Genomic DNA, 19014 nt, shown 5'->3' with positions numbered 1-19014 from the left:
TACTGTCTTCGCTCTTGCAGAATATTATGCATGTCACACCCTCTTTGCCTCTGAAATATGTTTTCCATCAGGGACTCTAGTAATAAATTTTGTGTCGTGCTAATAAAAATAAAAAGGCCGTAACGTGTGCCTTTGGTAAAGATAAGTGAAACCAAAACATGTTCACAATTTCCGTTAGATGAATATAAAACTGAGCGTCAGAGTGCGATGATTCAGTATCACACTCGTCTTCATACCGTAACTGAAAAAATAATACTTCAAAAGAACGTTTATTTAGCTTATAGTGCGTGCTGTTTCCGTAGCTTGTAATTTTTTTCATAAAACAATTCATTCAAATGTTAAAATTATAATAACTTGTATACATATAAAATGTTCTAATACAATATTGAAATTATTTATGTAAATCTGCCTGTATAGAAGCTTACATATGAGCAGCGGTGATTCCAATACATTTCTTTAGATCCAGTTTATTGAAGATAGTACTTCAAATCACAGAAAAAAGAGTAGAAACTGTTAGTTGTCAGTTCTATGATGTATGATATCTTGTTTTTAAACTATCCGCTCGTTGTTCTGCGATCAAACTGACATTTTATATTTTTAAAGTCACCAACAAGGAACACCTAAAAACTGAAGATCAATATATTTACCATATTTTGTAAACAAAAACGGAATTAACTATCCAGTACCTCTAAGTATACTAGACATTAATATTTAAAACGTTTAACAAAGTAGTTGTAGTAAAGTAATTACGTAAAGTAATTACGTTGAAAGACAATGGAGTAAGTTAAGTATTAATTTGGAATGCAAAGTTCTAACAGCATGCACATTTTCAACCCAATTTTTACTCGATAATACAATATACCTGGCATCCATTTTAAAAACTACGATCTTGAAACCTTTTAAAGGTTAGGAATATAAAAAAAAATGTGGAAATCCAAACTATACCAAGAAGACATAATGTTATATTTCGTCAAGAAAGGCTTGTATGGTTATATAAAACTTAAAATTACTTTTAAAAGTGCCTGTTTCAGCACGGAACGTTGGTTTCGTAAATAACCAACGGTGTCCGCTGACTTGCACATGTTGTAAATTGAACACCAACAATGGCATGTTTTATTCAGACTCGCCAAAATAAATGGCTGCAATAAAGGCAATACTTTTCGTGAACCAATTCAAAATGTGTCCCCGTTGCAGTAAAATCGATTTAAACGTGAGCTTTATTGTCTTAAATATTTGTAGAAGAGTTTTGCTTCCAAAGGGAATGTAGTCGAATAGACTAACTGGAAGTAGGATTTCAAAATTGGTTCAAAAATGTAACTGAGGGATTCTCATTTTTTACCGTATAGACTGAACCTATAGTTCAGATTATTCTTAGAATTCTCAACTTTCGAAATATTTTTTTCGAACACTAATCAAAACATTCTAAACGAAACAGATTAGGTCTAGATTAAAACAAAAGTACATGATATCTTCTGATACCTAAAACAATTACAACAGAATGATTTAGTATATTATCCAAAGATCCATTTAGAAGGTAAGCTGAAATGCATTTTTTTGCGTCAAGGAAGATTAAATAGAATAATCCACTTTTAAGGCTTAGCTTACTCTGTTGGTAGTACAGTTTGTGTCAACATTTTAATCATTTATAGCTGACATGTTGTGATGCAACATCATCAGTCTCATCATCAGCAAACATCATCAGCAACATCATCGCGTCAAAATATCCCTAGCCTTATTACCCAGCCTAACTACAACCGCCGCTGTGTCATTATAGCGCTATTAAGTTTTTGTAGTTTCGTGTGTTTAAATGCAACATTTAACAATGTAATGTACTGTTTAATGTTAAATGTTTGATACTTTTGCGTGTTTTAAGCTCTGATGATGTTGCATTGCAACGGAAAATGTCAGATATAAACAATTGAAATGTTTACACAAATTATACTACTGACGGAGTGAGATGAGCCAAAGCCTAAAAAGGCTATCAGGATTGATAATGAATATTGTGAACTTTTTACCAATTCAAATCGCCCTTAATTTTCCCTGTTGCTTAAAAATAAATTGTAACTCAAGTAGGATTTCAAAATGGGTTCTGAAGTATTACTGAGAGATTCTTGTTTTTTTTACCGTAATATAAGGAAACCTCTAACAGAATGCTGAGTATAACGATGGTGGTTGAACCAGAATAAGGCAATTTGGTTACTAACGACGACCAAGAGATTGCTTGCATGACCACTACACGCTATAGAACAAGAGGCATTGGTCTCTAATACCCTGGTATATTTTATTTTACGAATAATGTACCTACATTTCAGCTGTTGGTTTTAAAGCAGTAGAAATATTTGGAATAATTGTGAATCTTACGCCGTAAGTTATATTCACTGCTGCTAGTTTACTGACGTTGATCTTTCGTTTTTAAACACATTATTAAAATTGCTACACCCAAAAAGGATCAAGCTTTTGCTTTCGTTCGATAATAAAGCAAAAGATATACGATCAATAGTAACAAGTCCACATTTTAGACTGTCCTTATGAAGAAAAAAAAACACTAAAAAGTATGCGACGTAGGCACCGTTAAACCATCAAATAGATGTCCGTGTCAAACTACATTGGTTTAAATAGGTAGGTTAATGACACTAAAACTACTTCAGTGATAGACACCATAGTCACCAGTGAAGTTTGTATTTTATTGTGCAGAGAACATGCATACAAAGCACCTTATAGTATAGGTCCAAAGCTAATCAAACCACAAAACCTTGTTTGGCAAGTTAGTAATCCTTAAACAACTTTTCATCTAAACACATTTCCTAACTTTAAATATTTTTGACAGTAAAGCCATGAATAATAAATAAAAATATACCTAGTACAGTTTTATTGTTAATTCTAAAAGATAAAATTTTGCTAGACCTGTTTATGATATATTATTAAGGTATGTGATCGTTCAAATTTCTTTCTAAAGATAAAACTTTAATTTTTTAAAGTAATTTACTACTATTTATACAAGTGGTACTATCCAATAAAAAAATAAATAGCGTATACATTATTTATTGATTGAATAAGAAATTAAAAACCTTGAACTCAGTAAGAAACGTTCCTTGGTTCAGTAGTAGTAGCAAGATTCTACTACCATATAAACAATGTCGAATCTCACTCACACAAGTGGTATCTCACTATCAAATGGAGAATACACATTACATTTTTCTTCTACGTATCCTTCCATTCGATGGTATAATATGCTACATGTTATACAGAATATGGGGAGAGTTGGACAAAACGGGACAGTCGAGCAAAACGGGATACCCTACGTTTTAGCGATACTAGTGCTACAATCTATAGAGAAAGCATAGTTTTTAGCTCTCGGCCGCCATCTTAGCATTCTCAGTTGAACATGGAAGGCCAGCATTCAGTTTCCATGAGTTATGATGTTTCAAAGTTTTGTACTGAGTTTTCAGCCAAAATCATTGTTTTTTATTGACAATCTTCTTGATATAGTGTCTGCGTGTGAAGGAATACAATTTTGGTAGCATTATCTTTTGTTTGCTGTTTATTTCCGAATACTTTTATGTGATCACCTTGTTGTTTTGCTGCTTAGTTCTGGCAGCAGCCATATTTGATTCCAAATATGTCAGGGTTGGACAAAACGGGATAGGCATTTTTAGAGTTGGAGCTGGAAGAAAGGGAAAGCAATGAAAAGGAAAATGCCAGAATAGTTGAAATGAAAGAAAAGGCTATTAAAAAGGGGCTGTTTGATATGAAAAAAAGAAAATGTGAAAAACAAACGAATAAAAATAAGGAAGAACCAAGAAAATCTAACCAAACCATCCCTGTTCAACAAATAAAAAGGTCTATTGCACAGGAAATGACTTCCTCATCTATAGATGAAGAAGATCAATGAAAATCAACTTAGTTTGGTTTTTAAACGATAACAGCTTATTTTTTTAATATTTTTTTGGGATTTGATGATGAAAATACAACGTAGAAATTCCTGTCCCTTTTTATCCAACCATGGTTGGATAATACGGGATCTGTAAGCTTTTGTGAAACTTTTTTTTAAGATTTAAGTTGAGTTAAATGCAAAAACAGTTGTTTTGTTTAGTTCATTAATAAATGTTTAAGGTTATGATACGACATGTTTGCAATTTCTTTAAGAAACATTTATGAAAAAAACATAATATAGGAGTGGTATCCCGTTTTATCCAACTCTGCCCCTATGTGTGCCTTCGATTTAGCGTGGTGATAGGATAACTTGTCAATACAGCGTATCAATAAGTGTTCTCAATGTCTTTGGAAATGTGTATTTTCTTTTCATCTTTCGTTTCAAAATGTTGGTAACATAAAATGGGTACTCAAAAAACTAAAATCAATGTGTCCATATATATTCAAAAATGTATAGTTGAATTATCCCCCACAATTATCTCCAGACACAAATTTTACTGAAGAAGTAGGTTCTTCTTTAGCTATGTTTGTAGCTTGTTGGATAAAATAATTTAAGAAACTGAAATAAAAACATAATTTTATTGGAATGAAAAAACATAAGTGTGTAATGTACAAAAATCAGGAATGAACTGTTAGGTAACTATAGCAACTCATTAGAAAAAAACCAAAATTAATACTTTTAATAAACAAATCATTGTCCAGATGTTTTTGAACAGTATTGGTGCACTCACCTCAGTATAAAAATAAGTTTTATGAACTGTTAACTAAATTAGTGATCGAGTGGTAATCATCAAATGTCTTAAGTTATGACCCATTTTTCATAGGTTCGAGGCAGAACCATCATAATCCACTTAACGAACGTCTTTGGAGTAAACTTTCCACAAACTAAGAGTTATTGCTTGTCATTCCATCAACTTAGATTACCTTTAGGTTTACCGGATGCCTCAAACATTACTTGTGTATTCTTTAATCGTAACGCGAGGGTTTTTTTACCACTGTTTCAGTCATATGCATACAGTTCACTCAAATCATAAATTTTAAAATACTCAACGCGTTCAAATAATCACTTTAATCATTGTGCGCCATAAACAGAGTTTTTATTCATTCGTTTTTTTTTTTTAGAAACAAAATCCTTCTACTCGTCATTAGGGTTTATACTGATTTCCTTATAATGGCTATCCATTGTGAGTAAGTGAGGATATAAATTTATATTCATTCTTAAAATCCACTTAAAAATTCTATACGTTGTTTGTATTTTATTATAATTAGACCTTAAAACTATCTTTTCAGTTAAAACTGTCAATTTGTTATCTTAAAAGCTACTGTTATGAAGTTTTGATAGTTTGGTTCTTTTAATGATTAACCATATTGGTGCTTTGCCATATTATAAAGTAGATTGGGATAAAACAGTTTTTATTTTGGAAAGAAGTTGACTGTATTTTTACTGAATTAATTTAATTTACATAAGAGGGTCAACTTGCCTAAATAATAATGGAAAGTTGTTGTAAATTCTCTATAATCATGAATAAAATCACTTAAGTACAGATCAAGTGGTTATTTCTTGGTATCATTCAATTAAAATTTTATATAATAATTTTGTAGCCTTGATTAATTTGGAATTTCAATCTTCCTCATGGAAAATAATAATCTTTTAGCATATTGGCTGTCTTTTAAATTTTCATCTTTTGGCTTCATTCTTTATAGGATACATTCACACATGTGTTCAAGTTGTTTTCATAATACTTCATTGTTAGATAAATGGTTTTAGTGTGTTCTAATTGGTTTGAAAATGATTATTTTAATTAAACTGCTTGTATTGACAGTATTACCAATATTAATAATGACATCTTCTTTAAGTTATATTTTTATATAGGTAATAGATTTTAATATAATAACATATGATATTATTTAATAATGAAAATGGATTTGTGATTTAATTTATAATAAAACATGTTTATTGAAGAAAATAGGTTTTAAATTCATTACCAAACTGATTAGTGGCAACTAATAAATACTTAACAGCTACACTGTACTATGACCCCTCGGCTTAGTGATAATAATATAAATATTTCCAAAAATAATGTCTTCGTTGTGAGCTCTATGTAAAATATACAGTGGTAAACGATGTAAATTGTAGTAACCTGAAAGCCTGAATAAATTTATTTAATAACATTCTTATTAAATATATGTTTCACAACAAACAAGTACACCGAAATATATTTAAGGTTTATCAGGATCGCCTTAACTTTACAACGCCCTTAATTGATAATCAAAACAAATTTATTGTCAAGCTTTAGTATGTGTCAATAGTATCCATAATATTTAAACAGTTTTTTTGCAAAAAAATAATCAAATACCTTTGTACTTTTGAATGCCTGTATCCATAACTCTCGGCCAAATAAATATTCAGAGTGTCATTTGTTACAACCATATTTCATGGCTGAGAAGCTTCGGCAATCCACTTAATGAAAGTCCTTGCTTCAAACTTTCCATGAATCATGACTCAAAATGTGGCTCCGTATCAATACAAACTTTTGCTGACATGTTTTTATAAGATATTAAAGATGCGGTGAAATTTATACCTAGGAATTGTGTAAAATGTAAAGTGTTGATTGGGTTATTGAAATTATTAAATCTACACATTTTGTTTAAAACAATTGTATAGAAAGAAACATTTTAAAAGTTTTTCCGATGTTTCTTGGCTCAAAGTTTATAAGAATTAGGATTTCGCTAACAAATAGAATAACGTTGTTTTAGAGAACACGACTAGCTCACAAGTTATATTGCCTGGGTACTCCTCGGCTCCTTGAGTAATACTCTTGGGACAACAGAAATGAAAAATTCACAAAGGTAGGAGACAGAGTGGACACGTACTACCCTTCATATAAACGTAAAACAATGTCACATTCCAACACAAAGTGTACCACCCTTCATGTGAACATGCAACAATGTCACATTCAAACACATAGTGTACCACCCTTCATATAAACGTAAAACAATGTCACATTCCAACACAAAGTGTACCACCCTTCATGTTAACTTACAACAATGTCACATTCCAACACAAAGTGTACCACTCTTCATGTTAACTTGCAACAATGTCACATTCCAACACAAAGTGTACCACCCTTCATGTGAACATGCAACAATGTCACATTCAAACACATAGTGTACCACCCTTCATATAAACGTAAAACAATGTCACATTCCAACACAAAGTGTACCACCCTTCATGTGAACATGCAACAATGTCACATTCAAACACATAGTGTACCACCCTTCATATAAACGTAAAACAATGTCACATTCCAACACAAAGTGTACCACCCTTCATGTGAACATGCAACAATGTCACATTCAAACACATAGTGTACCACCCTTCATATAAACGTAAAACAATGTCACATTCCAACACAAAGTGTACCACCCTTCATGTTAACTTACAACAATGTCACATTCCAACACAAAGTGTACCACCCTTCATGTGAACATGCAACAATGTCACATTCAAACACATAGTGTACCACCCTTCATATAAACGTAAAACAATGTCACATTCCAACACAAAGTGTACCACCCTTCATGTTAACTTACAACAATGTCACATTCCAACACAAAGTGTACCACCCTTCATGTTAACTTGCAACAATGTCACATTCCAACACATAGTGTACCACCCTTCATGTAAACTTAAAACAATGTCACATCCCAACACAAAGTGTACCACTCTTCATGTGAACATGCAACAATGTCACATTCCAACACAAAATGTACCATCCATCATGTAACTTACAACAATGTCACATTCCAACACATAGTGTACCACCCTTCATGTAAACTTAAAACAATGTCACATCCCAACACAAAGTGTACCTCCCTTCATGCTAACTTGCAACAATGTCACCTACCAACGCAAAATGTACCACCCTTCATGTGAACATGCAAAAATGTCACATACCAACAAAGTGTACCACCTTTTTAACTGGCAACAATATTAATCCCAACACAACATTAAAACTTTCCAAATAAACAATAACTCATCACAAAATCTCACCACGAATATAAACCTACATTTATTCGAACGAGTTCGCGAACCAGCATTATCGGACTATGGGATGATGGGTTTATGGGGGGTTTCATGGAGTAAAAATTGTGGTTTCCCATTTTTCACCCTGAAAACATACAATTTTGCTATTTCTTACCACACCATTTTGTAGAGCTTAAAAAAAACAAATAATTTAGCATATTGAAGCATTGTTGTGCGCCTAATGGTTACGAAAAAAATAATAAATAAAGTGTAAATTTAAAATTACCATGTTATTCTTACGGATAATAAATTAATTGTTGTAGTTTGCTCGTTTATGGACGTATTTTTATGAAATGTTGAATTTTTGTTACTTCATACTAAGCTATCAATATTTCAATAACAACCCATATTTTCTTCCCCGTAGAAGCAAGCCTAAGTACTCCTGAAAAATAATGATATTTAAATAACAAATAAATCTGACAATTTTTAAGGCATAATTTATTGTAATTCCAGTCATGTAGATGAAAATTCGCTTAGTCTGCAGGTTTGCTTCGGCGGGGGTATTTTAATGAATTCGAATGTTTATTAGTACTGAGCCGTGACTTGCCCACCAAGCGTCCCACCAATGTCACGCCTCAGTTTTTTTTATAGTGCGAGTACTGGCTTTGCGCCGGAACTCGCTCGGTTTGGGTCGGGCAGCAATCCTGCAACCCAGAGTCAATGTCCGCCTTCTGTCACATTTTCACCAGAAGGCCGGCGATTGTTGATTTGTAAAGACTTGTTTATCTTCGATGAATATCAGTGTTAATCCTTTAATGGCACTGTTAATTTTGTTCATCCGTTCTTCGTAGACTCAAGTCATGGTTTAAGTGTTTCGCAAACGTCAGATGAGGTCCCAGATGAGAGGCTTCATCCTGCTGCTTCCGGAGAGGGTCGCCCGGGGAGACACTACAACTTCTCCTTCTTCGGGCTGCCCGTCACCCTGCTTCTGGGACCAGTAGAACACTACGCCTTCTACCACCACCGCCTACCACCAGGAAGGACAATGACTATGATGTGCAAAAGGAAACCGCAAGTTTTATGTTTAGGCATGAATATTTAAAAGGACTGTTATTTAAAGGGGCCCCAAAATAATTCATCTTCGGTTATTTATGTGTCATAGTCATCGTTATTTTTAATTGTTATTTATTTAATTGTTATTTATTTAATTGTTAATTCATTCAAAGTTTATATTGCAGTTACCATCCTTAAATTATTAGTTAGGCCTAACTTTTTCACAGTTAAGTTACCATTTGTAATCTGGAAGGGTAAATTTTTTGAGAAAAGTGTTATTTAAAATTGATAAATTCTTTGGATGGGGAAATGATTGTTGTTTGATGTTATTTGTAGATTTTGAAAATTATAGGCTTTGTTGACAACTGTTTGTTTTTTGATATTCACCCACGGCCTTTCATTTTGTTAGGGATGTGGGGCGGCCACTCGCACTGTCACTATGGGGGGGCATGCTTCCAAAAGTTGTTCGTCTGGGGGCGGTGCGAGGGGTCGGCTCAGATGGTAGCAGAGCGTGGTTTTTTGGTTGCGTCCTGGGTGCCTTGTCGTGAAACTTCGGTTTCGCGACTTGGATACTTAGAGATCCGATCACTGTCCACGTTCTGATTTGTTTTGAAGGGCCGTGGATGGATTTGATTTTTGGGTGATGCTGGTCTGGCAGTCTTAGGAATTTTTTGAAGAAATGTTGTCGTGGTGGGGTAAGCACATTGTTGTAGTTTTATTAGGAGCTCGCCCTTGGCCGAGTCACCGGGTGGAATCTGGTTAATGACTTGCATCCTTTGGGAGCAAGAGTGTCAAAAGCATGGCCAATCCCAAAATTGAAACTGTGTGTGTGTGTTTACCTCATCACACAAATGTTAGGTGTTGTCGTTTAGTGTATGTATGTATGTGTGTATGTCGTGAGTGTAAGTCCGTGTTTTTGTTTTGGTGGCTTAGGCGGTGTGTATGGGCAGGTTCTTCTGTTTGGGACCTCATCTGACTGTAGGCATTTCAGTCCAGAGCCTTTAGTTAGTTAATTTTGTGATTTGTTAGTTGTAAAATTTTTTGTGTGTGTTTTGGAAGGTAGACCGACTGACTGAAAGCAAAATGGGTTTGTTTGCTCCACTGCCCAATCCCATTGCTGGGGTTTTGAGCGACATTCGCCCAGTTGATGGTTTAGAGGTAGAAACTTTGTTGGAGTTTTTGGGAAAGGTGTTGCACCTGAAGGAGTTCCCAGGCATGGAGGACTCAGTAGTGTTGGAACTGCTGGTTCCACTCTGCCTGAGACCTCTTGGTGACAAATTGTTAGACTGTTTGAAACGGGGAGTAAATTTTGACAATTTTCACAGTGAAGTGCTTGAGCTCTTTGTCCCCTTCAGGGTCATGGAGAGATTGAAGGTTGAGAGAGTGTTTCGACCTCAAAAATTTGATGAAACTCTCAGTCAGTATGTGGGTGACATTCGTGGCGTGTGGCGTGTCCTACGGCTGGACATCCCTGAATCCCAACTGGTGGACATTGTCTTGCAGGGGTTGAAGCCTGAGGAGCGGTCCAGACTGATTTTTGCTCCGAAGCCTTCTTCTTTTGCAGACCTGGATAGGCTGGTCATCCTTTCACGGAGCGTTCAAGACGCTGATTTTCAGAGGGAGCATGTTTCGGGGCATCTTCCCCAGACTGGTCCCCATCCCGCTGTAGCATCCGTGTGTCGAGGTCCTGAAACACCGCAGAGACAGAGGCATCCTATTGTTTGCTTTGGCTGTGGTCAAACAGGTCACATGAGACGAGAGTGTCGTCAGAGGGTTAATCTTGGGACTTTGTCCAAAAACCTGAGTAGCTCACAAGGGGAAAGTTTGCCTAAACCGCCCTGTGAGAAAGCTGTTTTGGAGAAAGTCAGCGGGAATTTGGTTTCTGTGAGTACTGCCCCTTCTGGGAGTGCTGGTTTTGGGGAGCCTCTGTCGCGGGGAATGAGGGAGCTTGCATGCATGGGAGTGAAAGCGGCGCGCCCAACTTGCCCACGACTCAACATCTTCTTAGGTAAGACGGTGCAGAAGGCCCTTGTGGATTCTGGGTCAGCCCGTTGTCTCATTTCCCTTTCCCTGTTTGAAAATCTAAAATCTTCTGGGCTAATCAAGCAAGTTGAGCGAAGTACCCACATCTGCTGGACTGCATCGAAATCCCCACTTCCAATCATTTATGAAGCCCGTTTGAAATTCAAAATTGAACATTTTTCTTGGGTGTGGAGTTTTTGGGTAGCCAAGGACCTTTGCATTCCTGTCATTTTGGGAGCGGATTTCATCAAGCATTGTGGCCTGATTTTGGATTTGGGCAGAGGCCAGTGCTTCTTTCGTTTCGCAAGACGGGTGCTCATTCCTTTCGCAGATGAAATTGTGGATGGTGCAGCTGTGGTAGAGCCTGAGACACCCAGCAAACCAAAAGTTGATCCTTTAGGGCATCTGACTCCTGGTGAGGCTGAAGCTATCAGAACATTGTGTTCTCGTTTTCCTGAGGTGCTGACGCCAAAGCTTGGAGTCACCAATCTTTTGGAGTACGAAATCCGTTTGACTGACACCCGTCCAGTTCGTTCTCATCCTTACAAACTTGCTCCACCCAAGATGGAAACACTCCGTGGAATCATCAATGAGCTTCTTGAAAATGGGGTAATTGAGCCTTCTCGCTCAAGTTACGCAAGTCCAGCTTTTCTAGTTCCAAAGCCAAATGGCAAGTCTCGAATGGTTCTAGATTATCGCAAGTTGAATGCTCAGATTGAAATTGACTCTGTCCCTCTCCCTGATTTGCACTCTGCGTTCGATTGGTTCGGTAAGGCCAAGTATTTTTCCGTCTTTGATTTGAACCAGGCTTACCATCAGATTCCTTTGAAACCTGAATCTCGACCTCTCACTGCCTTCTGTGTTCCGTGGAACTTGTACCAGTTCACACGTGTACCCATGGGCCTAGCTGTGGGGGCCCAGACCCTCACCAGACTTCTGGACTCCATCTTTCATGACGTCAAGTTCAAATTTGTGTTCAACTATCTTGACGATCTTTTGGTGTACAGTGAGAGCTTTGAAGACCATCTGGTTCATCTTGAGGAAGTCATGAATAGGTTGCTTAGGGCTGGCCTTACCGTAAATCCCGAGAAAGTTAGTTTTGCTCAGGCTGAGATTTCTTTCCTAGGTCATCTAGTATCTTCACGAGGTGTCTGTATCGATCCGGCTAGAACCCAGGCTATCAGGGAGTTTCCTCCTCCCAGAGATGTCAAAGGCATTGCCCGTTTCATCGGCATGGTGGGTTTCTACCGGCGCTTCATCCCCAATGTGGCTGAGTTGGCGGCTCCTCTCAATGAGCTTCGGAAGAAGGGCGCCAAGTTTGTTTGGGGTGAAGCACAACAGATGTCTTTTGATCTTCTGAAAGGAGCTATCATGCAACCCCCGGTTTTGGCGATGCCAGATTTCAGTCGAAAGTTTGTTTTGCAAACCGATGCTTCCTCCGTCGCCATTGCGGCTGTGTTGTCTCAAGAGGTAGATGGTGTTAGGCAGCCAATTGCGTATGCCTCACGCACTTTGAACCCATGCGAAAAGAAAAGCTCTTCTGTGTATGAGTTAGAGTGTTTGGCTGTCGTGTTTGGAGTGAATAAGTTCAGACGTTTTTTGGAACACAAAGAGTTTTTGCTGGAAACCGACAACCAAGCGCTCTCGTGGCTCCTTGCACATCCTCGCCAGCTTGGGAAAATTGGTCGTTGGGTTGTCCAAATATCTTCCCTCAAATTCCAAGTGCAACATGTTCGAGGCACGCAGAATGTGATTGCTGACACTTTATCAAGGATGTATCACTCACCTGACGACCAACCTTCTGATCAGGAGGAGCACACTGGGTGTGCCGTGCTCCTGGAGTTTCCCCTCGCCTTTTCTGAGTTCATCCCACATCAGCTAAAAGATCCCGAGCTGGCTAAGATCATTGGTGAGCTTCAAAATGGGGGAGCCCACCCCCCGTATTTTCTGTCCCAGGGTGCCCTTTGTTGTCGAGACCGACAGCGAGGTAAACCCAAGGTTGTGCTGCCTAGTCTTCTTGTACCCATGGTCTTTGCGTACTTTCACTCTTCCCCTGTGGGTGGGCACTTAGGGATTCATAAGACCATTGCGAAGGTTAGGGACATGTTCATCTGGAAGGGTATGGACAGGGACATTGCGGCACGAGTACGTTCTTGTCAAACATGCTCGCTAAGCAAGCCTGCTCAGAATACCAAGTATGGGTTGTTGTCATCTGAGGTGGCGGAGAGACCTTTGGAGAAGGTTTTCATAGACTATGTAGGGCCTCTCCCACGTAGCAAGTCAGGAAACAAATTCTTGCTTGTTTGTGTGGATGCCTTCTCCAAGTTTTGTTGGCTTTTTCCTTTGAGGAACGCCACTGCACAGCTCACCGTGCAGGCACTTCGTACCCATTTGTTCCAACACTTTGGAATACCCGCCACCATTGTTTCCGACAACGGAACTCAGTTCGTGTCTCACCTTTTCAAAAGAATGTGCTTTGGGCACGGTATCCGCCATGTGACCACTTCTCCTTACTATCCACAGCCTTCCCATGCTGAGAGGTTCAACAGAAATCTTCGATCCGCTCTCATAGCTTTTCATGCTGACAAGCAGACCACCTGGGATCAGGAACTTCCTTGGATTCAATTTGCTTTCAATACTGCACACCATGAGAGTCACAAGGCGGTCCCTTTCGAGCTGTTATTGGGCTATCCACCCAATAATCCCTTGGCAAATGTGTGGAAAATTGGCGACCTTCTGCCACCCCCTGGTGCTGCCAATGTCAAGGCAACTTGGCAGGCGGCTAGGAGGAACTTGATCAGGGCTAGGGAATTGGTCCGGAGGAAGCACAATCGAGGTCGGTTGGACAATCCTTTCCAGGTGGGGGATTTGGTTTTCTGTAAGGCTCATCCGGTCAGTTCGGCCGTGGACAAGAGAGCCGCAAAGTTGTCTCATCGGTGGTCAGGTCCCCACCGCATCTTGAAGTTCTTGACTCCTGTCTCCGTGCGGCTGGGAGATCCGCAGACTGGAGAAGTTTTCCGGAGGGCTCACATTTCTCATCTGAAGCCTTTCCGGGGAACAATTCCGTAGGTCATCTTTCATTACTCTTGTGTCTGAGTGGGAAGTGCACTGGGCCAGAGAGCTTGATCACCTCTTCTGTCCCTTGTGCGCTGCTGAAGATTTTTCCCTAGTAAATTTTCCAGCACTGGCCAGTGCAAACCCTGGGGGTGAGTAGTCCCTCCAGTTGAAAGACTTTTGGCGTTCCCCACTTCAGACATTTGAGTTGATCTGTGGTGTTGAGATCTTCTAGAATTGGGAGAGGTTGTTTTCTTTTTTCTGGAGAGGAAGTCCTCCTTTGGGGGGGGAGGTTGAGCCGTGACTTGCCCACCAAGCGTCCCACCAATGTCACGCCTCAGTTTTTTTTATAGTGCGAGTACTGGCTTTGCGCCGGAACTCGCTCGGTTTGGGTCGGGCAGCAATCCTGCAACCCAGAGTCAATGTCCGCCTTCTGTCACATTTTCACCAGAAGGCCGGCGATTGTTGATTTGTAAAGACTTGTTTATCTTCGATGAATATCAGTGTTAATCCTTTAATGGCACTGTTAATTTTGTTCATCCGTTCTTCGTAGACTCAAGTCATGGTTTAAGTGTTTCGCAAACGTCAGATGAGGTCCCAGATGAGAGGCTTCATCCTGCTGCTTCCGGAGAGGGTCGCCCGGGGAGACACTACAACTTCTCCTTCTTCGGGCTGCCCGTCACCCTGCTTCTGGGACCAGTAGAACACTACGCCTTCTACCACCACCGCCTACCACCAGGAAGGACAATGACTATGATGTGCAAAAGGAAACCGCAAGTTTTATGTTTAGGCATGAATATTTAAAAGGACTGTTATTTAAAGGGGCCCCAAAATAATTCATCTTCGGTTATTTATGTGTCATAGTCATCGTTATTTTTAATTGTTATTTATTTAATTGTTATTTATTTAATTGTTAATTCATTCAAAGTTTATATTGCAGTTACCATCCTTAAATTATTAGTTAGGCCTAACTTTTTCACAGTTAAGTTACCATTTGTAATCTGGAAGGGTAAATTTTTTGAGAAAAGTGTTATTTAAAATTGATAAATTCTTTGGATGGGGAAATGATTGTTGTTTGATGTTATTTGTAGATTTTGAAAATTATAGGCTTTGTTGACAACTGTTTGTTTTTTGATATTCACCCACGGCCTTTCATTTTGTTAGGGATGTGGGGCGGCCACTCGCACTGTCACTATGGGGGGGCATGCTTCCAAAAGTTGTTCGTCTGGGGGCGGTGCGAGGGGTCGGCTCAGTACATAGGATATGTGTACTCAAAACTGGACAGAATACTTTATTTACAGGTACATTTTGTGTTGTGTAAGCTTATATTAACACAGAGGCTTTTATCCGAGTATTAAAAACATTATTTTGTTACCTTATTGTGGTCTGATAACAGGACTTTCCATGTCAGTGATCGATCTTTAAGTATTAGAACTGTAAGATAAATGAAAGCACCGTAATTTACGGGGAAAGTCAATCCATCCCTGTCTGTAGGGTGCCCGGGGCCAAAACATTATTGCTTTTTCAAACAGAAATCAGTCTATGACAGCTCAATAAATATTGTAAACGCATGAATTTCTGATCTATTAATATTGTGAAAATGTTTGTTTTAAGCAAAATGAGTTATATGTTATTTTTCTGAAACCTATGTTTTCATTAGGATTGTCCGTCACATACTAGGTAATGATCAGGAACACTTAGCGGAATACGTTGATCACTTAATTAGTCTACTAAAAATTTCAACTTAATGTTTCAATGCACATGTTATGTGTCACTTTAAATGGTCGCCCCCCACCGTAAATACAAGTATATTTGTTTTCAATTATTTGTTTTAATTTAATATAGTAAAACCTCTTTACAGTGGAAATGATCAGCAACACATTCAGTTAGTAATACAGTATACAAGTAAAGAGTTCCGCGTGATAAGAAATCAGGAAACCACGAAAAATTAGTTTTAAAAAAAGACGAATTTGCAGTTTTTTTTTATATCAGGGAATAGTAAAAAACTGATCAAAGAAAAACCCTTAAAATTGGGGAACTGGGAATTTACTCGTAAAATTTAGCATAAAGATCGAGCACATAAATTTGTCTAACAACCTAAAACAGTGATGTTTTTTTTTCTACTTAATTGTATGAGTGAACCTAGTTAATCAGCGGTTTACATTAAGTACTGTGTATTTATTTTGTGTTATTCGCCTTCATTTTTATTGTTTTACGGCCCTTGGAAATTCAGATTCATCCTGATTTTCAAATAAAGAAGTTAAAGTATGATCCATATGAAGAATGCAGTACTCTTTTTAATTTACATTTTAAAAGTCGTGTAAACAATAGTGTAAACAATTTTATGCTACTAAACAATCACACTATTATCAGCAGGGCCTAGGTTACGAAGTTTTCTATTTACAAAAACACCCAGCATATCTAATAAGTACATAAATTTCTGACTTCAAATTAAATTAATTTCTCATTCACAGTATGATAATTATTAAAAACAAAGAAAAGCGAAAATCAGTAACACTGTGTTAGTAAATTTCAATTTTGTTGTAAGCTTCGTAACGTCAATTATTATATTAAGCTCTAGTTTTACAAGTCTTTTTTGAAGTCCAATTTTAAAATTTGATTTGACCACATAACCATGTCCTTTTTGTCTATAATGCACATCAACAACAACAAAAATATTTATTTTTTACTTTATATAAACCGCTATCTTAGTAGTTTATATGTTGAATTATTAAGCAGTTCAAAATTATATACATTTACAATCTAAAAACCTGGTTTTATTTCTTGGAGGGTCATTATCGTGCAACCTGAACTCTGAAAGTTATATTATTCAATTACTAAACTTGGACATATAAAATAAATTTAAATTTGAAATGATGATTCATTATGGATGGTTAGCGTTTGTTTCAAAATGTCATGGTAATTAATTTAATGTCACACCTACAAAACGTACTACAAGACTTTAACAAATGACTGAAATAGGTGAAATAGGAAACCAATTAGCTTTAAAAAGATTATATAATTATTATGTTTTGACACTCTAAAATACCATTAGAAATTTAAAAGGCATATTAGGTTTGGCTAAATGTAATTTTTACGAACAGTATGAACAAATTTGAAGTTTACAAGATGTATAGGAAATAGCAATGATAGACCTATGTACTCACATATCCGTTTTCAGGAGGTGGCTCTTTGTTAAATAATCAGAATGTTTAATTTGTAGTTTAATTATATACATAGACATTATAAAAAGTTAGTAGTTGGATCCAAATTGATGGATATTTAATTTCCCTTGAAATCTCTCAGAAGCAAAGTATTCGATAACAAACTGCCTGAGCCTCAGTTCTCTCTGAGATTTTATCTCCTTGTTCAGAAGACAGAGCCGTAAATTATTCCACCAGAATCCTCCCCCTTCCACCCCCTTTGCCACTGGAGATCACAAATGATTTACTTCACTCCCTCGCAGAATACAGAATTAGTTAAATACAAACATTAAAACGGGATCCTCACAAATTGACACGAGAAAGACAAAATTCCGAACTTGATTTTTTTATCAATGGGTTATAATTTTAACCTTGCAGCAGATCAGAGAGTATCAGAGAGTACTAGGATATATCAACTCATTCCAATATGTAACATGCTTCTGATGTCGATACCGATATTAAGGTTTTCCTTTTTTAATTATTTTTAAATTGCCTTAAGTTGACTAAAGTTTACAGACCATCTTTTACTGAAAAATGCTAAGTTAGTCAAACATCGTTTTACACGAGAAAAATGTATCAGTGCCAACTATAAATTTACTACGAAGCCTAAGTGTACATACTATTTACTAATTACTTACTTATTTTACTTTTTAATTTAATAAAAAGCGAGAATTTTTACTAAAACTAGGTGGTACAACGATCTCATATTAAATTCGATGTAATCAAAATGTGATCAAATTTGATGCTTTAGTAAAGGAAATTTCTCATATCTGCACAAACGTATGCACCCATATTAAATTTTGGGGTTTAGAGTTTAGAGTAAAAAGTGATAATGATCTAGCACTTAGTTGCTACAATAGTGACTACAGTACAAATAAAATATCTATACATCCCCTTTAGATTTCCAGAATACGGTGAGGAATGGATAGTCTCAAACTAATGTCGTGTTGTGAAAGCCAAGCATGTTGTACTGGCGGAAACAAACATCGTCTACTTCCGATGGGAGAAGCTTCTATCCTGGCCTTGATCCACGCAAGCTGGTATCGTGAGACATCATCGGCCCAAGCTAAATGTAAACGTTAGTCTGAGCCAGGGAGATTTCGATGACCATTTAAATATGTTTGTTGATTTCAATTCCAATGTTGGGATTATGTTATTTAAATGCATGGATGAAAAATCATTTAAATAACAATGTTTCAAGTCATGTTAAATGACGAGTATATTCACAATATTTGTAATCATTAGGTCGGCCGGACAGATAGCGAGCTGCGCAAGCATTTATCGCGCATGTTAAGAGAAAGTCGCTTTCTAAGCTGTTTATAGCTTATTTATGAATAAATTCAATAACCTTGCCAATATTAATATAAAGCGTCACCTTCTGATCGTTCCTCTTGTATATACTGTATTTAAATGTGAATTCCATCTCTTGTACTTCTTGTACTTGTACGTTTATTATTTGAGCGTTCCTACGTCGTCCTATTTTCAAATGTATTTTACTATCAGTTAAAAAAAATAATTACTGTTATGCCCAAATCTGGTACTGTAATCATTTCTTAAATTATTATTTTCTATTAGCCCCAACAACCAGTTAACGTCAGAAAGTAATTTAACTTAATCCTTACCTTAAGTTCATACATGCGTCCAATAATCAAGCTTGGAGCACTGAATGCTTGCGATAAGCCTTGACGTTGGCGTGCTACTCAGCTTTATGGCAATGAAACA

Source organism: Macrosteles quadrilineatus, unplaced genomic scaffold (genome assembly GCF_028750875.1).
Source record: "Macrosteles quadrilineatus isolate MER2022 unplaced genomic scaffold, UCM_ALF_1.0 Scaffold_15__1_contigs__length_3749704, whole genome shotgun sequence".
NCBI classification, from domain to species: Eukaryota; Metazoa; Arthropoda; class Insecta; order Hemiptera; family Cicadellidae; genus Macrosteles; species Macrosteles quadrilineatus.
This window is presented reverse-complemented; position numbering follows the sequence as displayed.